This window comes from Ctenopharyngodon idella, chromosome 21 (genome assembly GCF_019924925.1).
Source record: "Ctenopharyngodon idella isolate HZGC_01 chromosome 21, HZGC01, whole genome shotgun sequence".
Lineage (NCBI taxonomy): Eukaryota > Metazoa > Chordata > Actinopteri > Cypriniformes > Xenocyprididae > Ctenopharyngodon > Ctenopharyngodon idella.
In genome coordinates this window covers 618,920-628,568 of record NC_067240.1, presented here as the reverse complement: position 1 = coordinate 628,568, position 9,649 = coordinate 618,920, and the positions used below count along the sequence as shown (strand labels likewise).

Sequence of the window (9,649 nt, the reverse complement as noted above, 5' to 3'; positions counted from 1 at the left end):
AAATTATGCAAACTGATGACTTTAACAAATGCACAGACTATCGATTAACATCCTGTGATAGGCCTAGTTATAGCAAAGAAATACTTCTATACTTCTATAAAATCCCTATGGTGAAAATGAAATACTATGAAAATAGTTTTAGTTATGATTTTTTTCCCCATTTGGTTAAGTCTAGTTAGTTTTTTATCAAATACAATATGATTTTCAGTGATCAAGATCTGGCAGCAGCTCATTTTTCCTCTTAGGTGAGCGATCTGCTCACAGCTTATCCTGCCATGAAATCCGCCATAGACCAGCAAACCAATGAGAACGCGCTACAGTGATGACGCTCCATAACAAAAGCGCGAAGGCGCAAAAGCTGCTGTAGATCAGCTTACCCGGAAGTCTCCGTAACTGGCAGATTTAAAGAAAATTACCGTCGTTTGGCAAATAAATAAATTACAGATGGTTACATACACATTGCCAATGATGTAGGCTTTATGGTACATCTCAAACAAGGGATTTAATAGTAATTTATAATATTAATATTAATTGCAGAGTCCACGAATGGCTTGGGTATGCAGAGCATTTGCAGTTTATATGGACCGCATGCCACTGGCGTATACCTGCATAGACTACACCACTGTGTTATATCTAAACAGACAACAATTCCTCAAAAAGCAGAACAACTCCTGTTGAAACACTTTATCGTCTCTTGTGATCAATATCCCACAGTAATCTGACAGTATTTTTTTGTTTTGTTTTTTACAAATTTCTAACTTATCCAATTAACAGTGTTAAAGACATTAAAGACTGCTATCTATAATAATCATAACTCATAATCACTTCAAGACATTAAACACATTAGAGTTTCTTACATTTGTCTCCTAAACTCTTTCTGTTCTTATAATGTTTGTCATTCAGACACTCTCTCTGTTTGAATATAGATTAAAGTCATATTTCTTTAGCCAAACATTCCCATAATTCTTCTCATAAACGTGTAGTAGAATGATATCTGATGAATTAGTGTCAAACACACATGATCATCTTCTTCTAATTCTCCTGCTTTTGTGTTCTTGTTTTTCTCTCAGATCTTAACAGATCCAGTCTGTGAAGATTTCAGATTATGCCAAGTTTTAGATCAACACATAAACCAAATATTCAAATATAGTCAAAATATTATCCTTATATTGTAATCTTTACGAGCACAAGCTGTAATCATCATTTATGATGTCTGCTTAACTTACATGATGTCGACTAACCTCATAATCTGTATTATTTTATAGCTGTACTGTATATTTCTGCCATCTGAACATCATCACAATGACTATAATAACAGATTACTTCCTGATTGTTGAATTGAATTGGGAAAAAATATGGCACTTCATCAATTTTCACTGCAAACTCAAAGACCTGCAGTTTCAGTTTCAATATGGTGAATATAAATATGAGAAATAAACAGAGGAAGCTAAATGAAGATCATCATGTTTCACACATGGAGAGTAAACTCATGAAACTCATCATACAACTGATGGTTATATTACTTAACCCATCTAAACCAAACCTCAATCTGTTTATTATTAGTTAATACATAAAATGTTTAAACAGCAAGAACACAAACACCGTACAACATTTACAGTTTCAGCATCAGTCACTGGATTTGATACAGTATGTCACTGAAACAAAATTAGTCAAACACTTTTATTTCTAGAGGCTGACCTTTTTTTTTTTTTTTTTTCAACCTGATGTTCAGATGAGTATCTATAAACTTCCTTCTGTCATGAGGAAGTTGCTGTGCAGAGCTGTTGATTTATAGATAGCAATGTGCAGAGAACATAACTAGCCAAAGAACAAAACCATGCTTCTTTATATCTGGCCAGTTCTGTTGTAAGTGGGTGTGCTCTCATGAGGTTAAAACTCTCACATACTCATTCTGAAGCTCATTCAGCACAACAGCAGCACAGATCTCAGATCTGTGTGGATGTTTACTCCCTTCAGATCATCACAAGGTAACTAAAACACTTCATCTGTTTTTCGCAAAAAGTTTTTATTCTTTCATTAATGAGGTGTGTATAACAGTATGAAACTGAAATGTTAAAATGCAAATTTCTGACATTCAGCAACAGGACAGAGCTACTACTACTACTACTAATAATAATAATAATAATAATGATGATGATGATGATGATCTAGCAGGCTGTAGGGATTTGGTAGTTACTGGACTTATTTCATACTGTATGTGGTGTTTGAAAGGAACTGTATTGCACCAATTACTACTACGGTGCCAACCGTCTCAGAGAGTCGATTACCACATCTGATGTCCAATGGCCACGAGAGAAATGAAGAGGAGGCAGTTGTACTAAATTGTACTGATTTACTCTTTAAGATGTTGAATAGCAATAATCAAATATACGGTGTACATATTCACCTTCAAAGTAGATTACAAAATAGCAAATAAATCATACATATAAAGAGCGTAGGCCTACGCAAAATAATAAACAAACAAACTGAATTATTTTAACAGATTTGGATTTCAAGGATACAAATGGAGGCTGGTCTCACAAATATGTAGTGAAAACAGTGAGTGCAGTAGTCTGTGTTGGTCTCCACAGTTCTTTAAGACGCTCAGATGTAAGGATAGCGACGTGAAGCTTACATCATTGTAGCTGTATAATGGACGCTTATTCTCGCCATCATAAAAACACTATACCTCACGTAATCAGGTAAACACACACCAATATTACATAACATATAATCTAGCAGCGGTATATCAAGTTAAACAGTAAATAAATGGAATAATAATAATAATATAATGAACACTCAAAATGAAACCCACGGTCTTCAATGACGCACATTCCAGAATCGTCACAAAGGAAACTTCATCGAGAAGTCTGAGACAATTAAGCACCATCTGCTGCCAGTTGAAATCACAATATTCTCCACAATATTTTTTTGCTGCTTTACAGGGAAGACTGCAGGACCTATGCTTTCACTCTCGTGCGATCGCTGAAAAAGCCACGCACTCTCCAATTTAATTCAATGACCAACATAATAGCTGTACAGCCCTTAAAATAAAAGAACACAAACTGAACATGGACTTTTTTTTTTTTTTTTTTTTACAGTCGCCCCCAAATTTGGTGGACAAATTTGCCTTTAGTAAATCTACTTCTGTGTCATCTGTGTCCTGCGGTAAAGCGGGTAATCTAATCAGTCTAGCAACTGGTCGAGTGTAAATATGATCCTTTACTTTAACGACATCTGTTCTGACTCTACCATCAGAGCTAGGAAGGATGGATGAAACAGTACCCACTCGCTAGAATGCTCTCGGTAATTGCTCATCAACTATAAGGACTACAGTTCCAACTGTAATGTTCTCTCTCTCTCTGTTCCATTTCTGACAAGCCTGTAATGTAGGCAGAAAGTCATGTATAAAATGCTTCCAGAAATGATCACTGAGAATCTGACTGTGTCTCCACCTTTTCCGACTGAGCAGATCAGACTCAGGATAAACTACCTGAGGTAGTGAGGAATCAGGCCGCCCCCTAAGCAATGAATTTGGAGTTACAGGATCTGGATCGGCCACATCACCAGAGACATAACCCAAAGGTCTTGAATTTAAGATGCCTTCAACCTCTATTAAGACCGTCCTCAATACCTCTTCAGTGACAATCTGGGGACCCAGTGTAGTCCATAGAGCTGTTTTCACAGACCTCACCTCTCTTTCCCATGACCCCCCTGAAGTGAGGTGCACTGGGAGGATTAAAGTGGAACCTGATCTGTTCTTTGGCCAGCTGATCTCTGAGGGTGGGTTGCATCTGATTGAAAGCCTCTTCCATTTCTCTACTCCCTCCTCTGAAATTGGTTCTCTGATCAGACAGAAGCTCGTAGGGCTTTCCTTTATGTGAGATAAAGCGTCTGAGGGACAACAAGAATGAATCAGCATCCATATAGTCCAGAAGATCAAGGTGGACCGCTCGAGTAGTGAGGCACTTATAGAGAACACCCCACCTTTTCTCTGTGCGGCGGCCCACTTTTATTGTAAAGGGACCAAAACAATAGACACCACTGGAGAAAAAGGGAGGTTTGAATAACCTAAGGCTGGAAGGTGGAATGTCTGACATCCTTGGAATTTCTGGTCTGCCCCTCCACTTTTGGCACTCAGGACAGTAGCGCTGATGTTTCTTCACTGCTTCTCTCCCCCGTAAAATACAGAACTTTCGCCGTAGCTCAGCATACACCCTTCCAGGTCCTGGATGACATAAGTGGGTGTCATAGTGCTTAATAATGAGTTTCACAACTGGATGAGTCAAAGATCACAGGATGTAAAACATCTTTGGCCAGGCTGTCACATCTTCTAAGTCTGCCACCCACTCTGATCAGGTTGGAATCTTTGTCATGCTTAGGTGCAAGTCCTGTCAGTCAACTGCTTGTTGGGAGACTCTTTCCTTCCTTGAGTAAGGCAAACTCTTCAGGGAAGTCTTGCATTTGACAATGCCTCAGAAGAGTCAATTCTGCATCATGGTAGTCATCTGCGTCTGGCGGTTCTCTACTGCTAGCCGCCCCATGCAGGAACCGCACTGTGGCTTCTAGAAGCTCTCGATAGCGACTCTTGATTGCATGCTGGATGCTGGAGCTGTAGCATCTTAGCTGAAAGATCTGGGACAACTGAGGGAGCTCACTCTCCCACTGCTGCCAAGCGGCAAGTAAATCAGCAGGGAGGCAAGGGTCATTCCAGCCATGTTTCTTATCCCAGAGCAACTGCACAATGATCTTAGCCCTTGTAGTGAAAGGAATCAAATACCCAAGGGGATCATATTGCTTTGCAAGTGTGCGGTAGATCTTGCACGTGGTGGTTTCACCTTCCTCCTTCTGATATGGTTTGTATGCCAAAGTAACAGATTTGCAATTCCAGATCAGTCCGAGGGTACGTTCCTGAGGGTTAGCTGTTCCTTGACTAAGCCAGATGTCACTGCTCTGTGACTTCAGCTCAGAAGGAAAGTGGCGAATGACCGTAGGAACATTACTAGTCCATTGTCGCAACTTGAAGCCACCTTCCATTAGATGCTGCTGTAGTCTGTTTACTAGTTTCTCAGCTTGTGCATCATCTGGGATACTTTTTAGACAGTTGTCTACATAGAAACTGTGTTCAACAGATTGACGCACCTCATCTGTGGGCTCAAGGTAGTTCCCAACATGGGACTGAAGGGCAAATGTAGCGCAACAGGGGCTACAGGTGGTTCCAAAGGGCAATACTTCCCACTGATATACTGTTGGAGGCTCAGCAGTATTGCCATTACGCCACAGAAATCTGAGGAAAGGCTTGTCTTCATCAAGGAGACGGAGTTGCTCAAGTTTAGGAATAGGAATGTTGTCCCATTCTTGTCTAATACAGGCTTCTAGTTGCTCAACTGTCTTAGGTATTCTTTGTCGGATCTTCCTCTTTATGATGCGCCAAATGTTTTCTATGGGTGAAAGATCTGGACTGCAGGCTGGCCATTTCAGTACCCGGATCCTTCTTCTACGCAGCCATGATGTTGTAATTGATGCAGTATGTGGTCTGGCATTGTCATGTTGGAAAATGCAAGGTCTTCCCTGAAAGAGACGACGTCTGGATGGGAGCATATGTTGTTCTAGAACTTGGATATACCTTTCAGCATTGATGGTGCCTTTCCAGATGTGTAAGCTGCCCATGCCACACGCACTCATGCAACCCCATACCATCAGAGATGCAGGCTTCTGAACTGAGCGCTGATAACAACTTGGGTTGTCCTTGTCCTCTTTAATCCGGATGACATGGCGTCCCAGTTTTCTAAAAAGAACTTCAAATTTTGATTCGTCTGACCACAGAACAGTTTTTCACTTTGCCACAGTCCATTTTAAATGAGCCTTGGCCCAGAGAAAACGCCTGCGCTCCTGGATCATGTTTAGATATGGCTTCTTTTTTGACCTATAGAGTTTTAGCCGGCAAAGGCGAATGGCACGGTGGATTGTGTTCACCGACAATGTTTTCTGGAAGTATTCCTGAGCCCATGTTGTGATTTCCATTACAGTAGCATTCCTGTATGTGATGCAGTGCCGTCTAAGGGCCCGAAGATCACGGGCATCCAGTATGGTTTTCCGGCCTTGACCCTTACACACAGAGATTGTTCCAGATTCTCTGAATCTTTGGATGATATTATGCACTGTAGATGATGATAACTTCAAACTCTTTGCAATTTTTCTCTGAGAAACTCCTTTCTGATATTGCTCCACTATTTTTCGCCGCAGCATTGGGGGAATTGGTGATCCTCTGCCCATCTTGACTTCTGAGAGACACTGCCACTCTGAGAGGCTCTTTTTATACCCAATCATGTTGCCAATTGACCTAATAAGTTGCAAATTGGTCCTCCAGCTGTTCCTTATATGTACATTTAACTTTTCCGGCCTCTTATTGCTACCTGTCCCAACTTTTTTGGAATGTGTAGCTCTCATGAAATCCAAAATGAGCCAATATTTGGCATCACATTTCAAAATGTCTGACTTTCAACATTTGATATGTTATCTATATTCTATTGTGAATAAAATATAAGTTTATGAGATTTGTAAATTATTGCATTCCTTTTTTATTCACAATTTGTACAGTGTCCCAACTTTTTTGGAATCGGGTTTGTAAAAGAACACAAACTGAACATGGGCTTTTTTACATGTGGAAAAAACAAAACTGTTGTGTGAATTTAATCACTTCAGAGTTATTATCTGAGTGAATGATGACAGAATGAAGAGTTTTGGGTGAACTGTCTCTTTAAGAGCTCTATGATCAGACAGTGATGTTTGACTGATCAGAGTAACTGTGTGTGTGATTGAACAGATTCAGAGGGAGTGGAGAAAGAAAATCACATCCAGAAAACTGCTGGAGCCTCAGAAATCACAGAGCAGCAGAAAACAAGAAGACAGAGAGAAAAATGGAGACACAAACCAGTGAATCCCAAGAGAGAAGAGAAGTGAGAGCTGTTAAATGCGTCAGTATGGAGGGAATAATGCCAAACTGTGAGTGTTTGATTATTATGACTCCTATAGTCTTGATATACAGGGAAGACTGGGTGGTTGAAAACATGGGGAGAGTTGTAACATTATTTACCCACTTCCTCCCAGATCCCATTTTAATAGTTGTCAAGGCTGTAAATAGGCACATGCAGATTTTATAAAGAAAAAAATAACTGATTTTTAGGCTAAGAATGTAATTTATTTTTTACTATAACTATATTTTGTTCAGTAAACATTTGCAGAGAAAATCATGTAACTTAGATTAGATGAAATTGTAGTTTCTCAGGAAAAATGTGACAGTTTCTTTTTAATAACCTAACAGAATAAGAAAAAGAACGGCAGGCACAGCTCTAACTGTTGTTCTTTTCCACTGTCTTTAAAAAGTTTCCACAGTGTTCAAAAGAGGAACTGATGAGGTTTGACAAACATGTCTGTATGGGGCCATTTTTCAGCTCAAAGCCAATGTGTAAATTGTGCACTATGCCGTTTCTGGGCTCAAAAAGCCTGAACTCTATGGGTTAAAAACATTGGTACTCTGAGAATATTCACACATAGACATACAAATTTACAGGATGGTGTTGTTGTTAGATCTGCATGTTCTTTTTCACAACTACACTGGAGTCGAGTGATCATTAAGCAAAAATATTGCTAAGGAAGTTTGTTCTAGTGGAATAATTTACATGCACACACACACACACACACACACACACACTCAAACAGTGGATTTGAGCTGTCAATCATAGAAAGAGACATTTTTTGTATTGTTCTTTTGGATTCCGTTCCTGTTTTTGCTTTTGTCGGTTACAACATACTCTGGCAGTTAACTCATAAGGGCTGTGGTATTCTAACAGGGGTTTGAATTGTTGCTTTGTGTAATGAACAAATGTAGGTAATTTTTGTCTAAATGTTTTGGGCACTCTAGATCAAAAATTACAGATGCTGAAACAAAAAGTGTTACAACCAAACCTGCTCTCCTGTTACTGTTTCACACTCATAATGTCATAAAGTGTCACATTCAGAGAGATTCAGAGTCACAGATGAAAGTTCACAGATGTGTGATTGTGTTTAATTGACAGAATGTGTTATAGATTGAGAACAAAAAACAAATCCAAAAATAATCTGATATATTATATTTGTTATTTTTAGTCTCAGATGATCCAGATGATCCTGTAAAGATTGATTCTGATGTCAAAACTGAGGAGAGATTCTCTCATCAAAACCCTCCATGTTCTCAAGAACACACAACATCACTGATGAAGACCTGAACATCATCATCATCATCAATCTGTTCAGCTCTTGGATTGTTTCAGCTTCATCTGATCACAAAAAAACAGACTAATGAACTGATCTGAGTTTGAGTCCAGCTCTACAGAGCCACACAATATTCCAGTGTGAATCTGTGGTGAAAATTGAAACTGCAGCGCTCTAATTGAGCCATTGGGGCAGATTTGAAACTGCCTGCTTATTTTCACTTTACCTTACATCAGGGGTGCCCAACCCTGTTCCTGGAGATCTAACTTCCTGCAAAGTTCAGCTCCAACCCTGATCAAACACACCTGAATCAGCTAATCAAGATCTTCAGAAGCACTTGATAATTACAGACAGGTGAGTTTGATCAGGGTTGGATCTGATCTCTGCAGGAAGGTAGATCTCCAGGCCTTACATAAACCTCGCTCCAGATAAGATGATATCAATCTGCTTCAGCTGTGTGTATATTAGGCTACGTTCAGACTGTCGGTCCAAATCTGGTTTTTGTCCACGTGATTGAAATCTGATTGGATTTAGCAAGTGTGAACGGTCAAAAATCTGTTCTGAGCTACATTCATATGTGATTTGAAATCCTCTTCAAAACTCATTTCTGGAAATCTCTTTCAGTCTGACCGCTCTGATTGGATTTTGTGTGGTTTATGTGACTTTCTCACACCACATAATGTAAACATCAGATGTTGTTATAGAAAACATGCTGAAAGTTGAAAGTCGAACGTGTGAACATAGCCTTAGTCTGCATCAGGTCAGTCCTGATGCATGACTTTCTTTTCCTCACCTGAATTCCTCCACAACGTGTAACATTCTGAATCAACACATTATCATCTCTATACCGTAATGAAATCATTAATGTTATAATTCTCCAGTTTCTGTCATTTCACACAGAAGATCTCTGTTTCTCTTTCTGACAGAATCATTTCTGTTCTTACCAGAGACTGTGTTTCTGATTCATCTGTCAGCAGATCATGATGATGATGTTTCATATCAAGCTCATCTCCATCATCTCCTAATGGAAGAATATATTCATAAACTCATATCAGTCATAAATGCATTACAATGAGTCTCTTTATAATACATTTTCCTCATTTAAAAGCTGAAAATGTTGGAAAATTTCAATCCAAGATGAAAATAAATTCATATTCACACATTCATAGCATATAGAACATACTTTCGGTCATGAAGTAATTACTTATTTAAAATAATATCTACTGAGAGAATATATGATTTCAGATCCATATTGTTTCCTGAGGTTAATTTTATAACTCAGATCTGATAAAGTCCATCAGCTGCTCATTTAATCATCTCTGATTTATGAACACTGATTGACATCAGCAGCTCATTAGAGACTTTAATGAGAACTGAAGCTGATCAGAACAACAAC

General features: G+C 39.0%; 1 long non-coding RNA gene across 1 annotated transcript; it reads left to right on the top strand.

Moving 5' to 3' along the window:
- The first annotated feature begins 1,745 nt into the window (after positions 1-1,745).
- Positions 1,746-9,415, top strand: LOC127503634 (uncharacterized). Its single transcript, XR_007927141.1, has 3 exons — positions 1,746-1,988; positions 6,827-7,005; positions 8,149-9,415. It is a non-coding gene; the product is annotated as an uncharacterized LOC127503634 (long non-coding RNA).
- Positions 9,416-9,649: the final 234 nt, after the last annotated feature.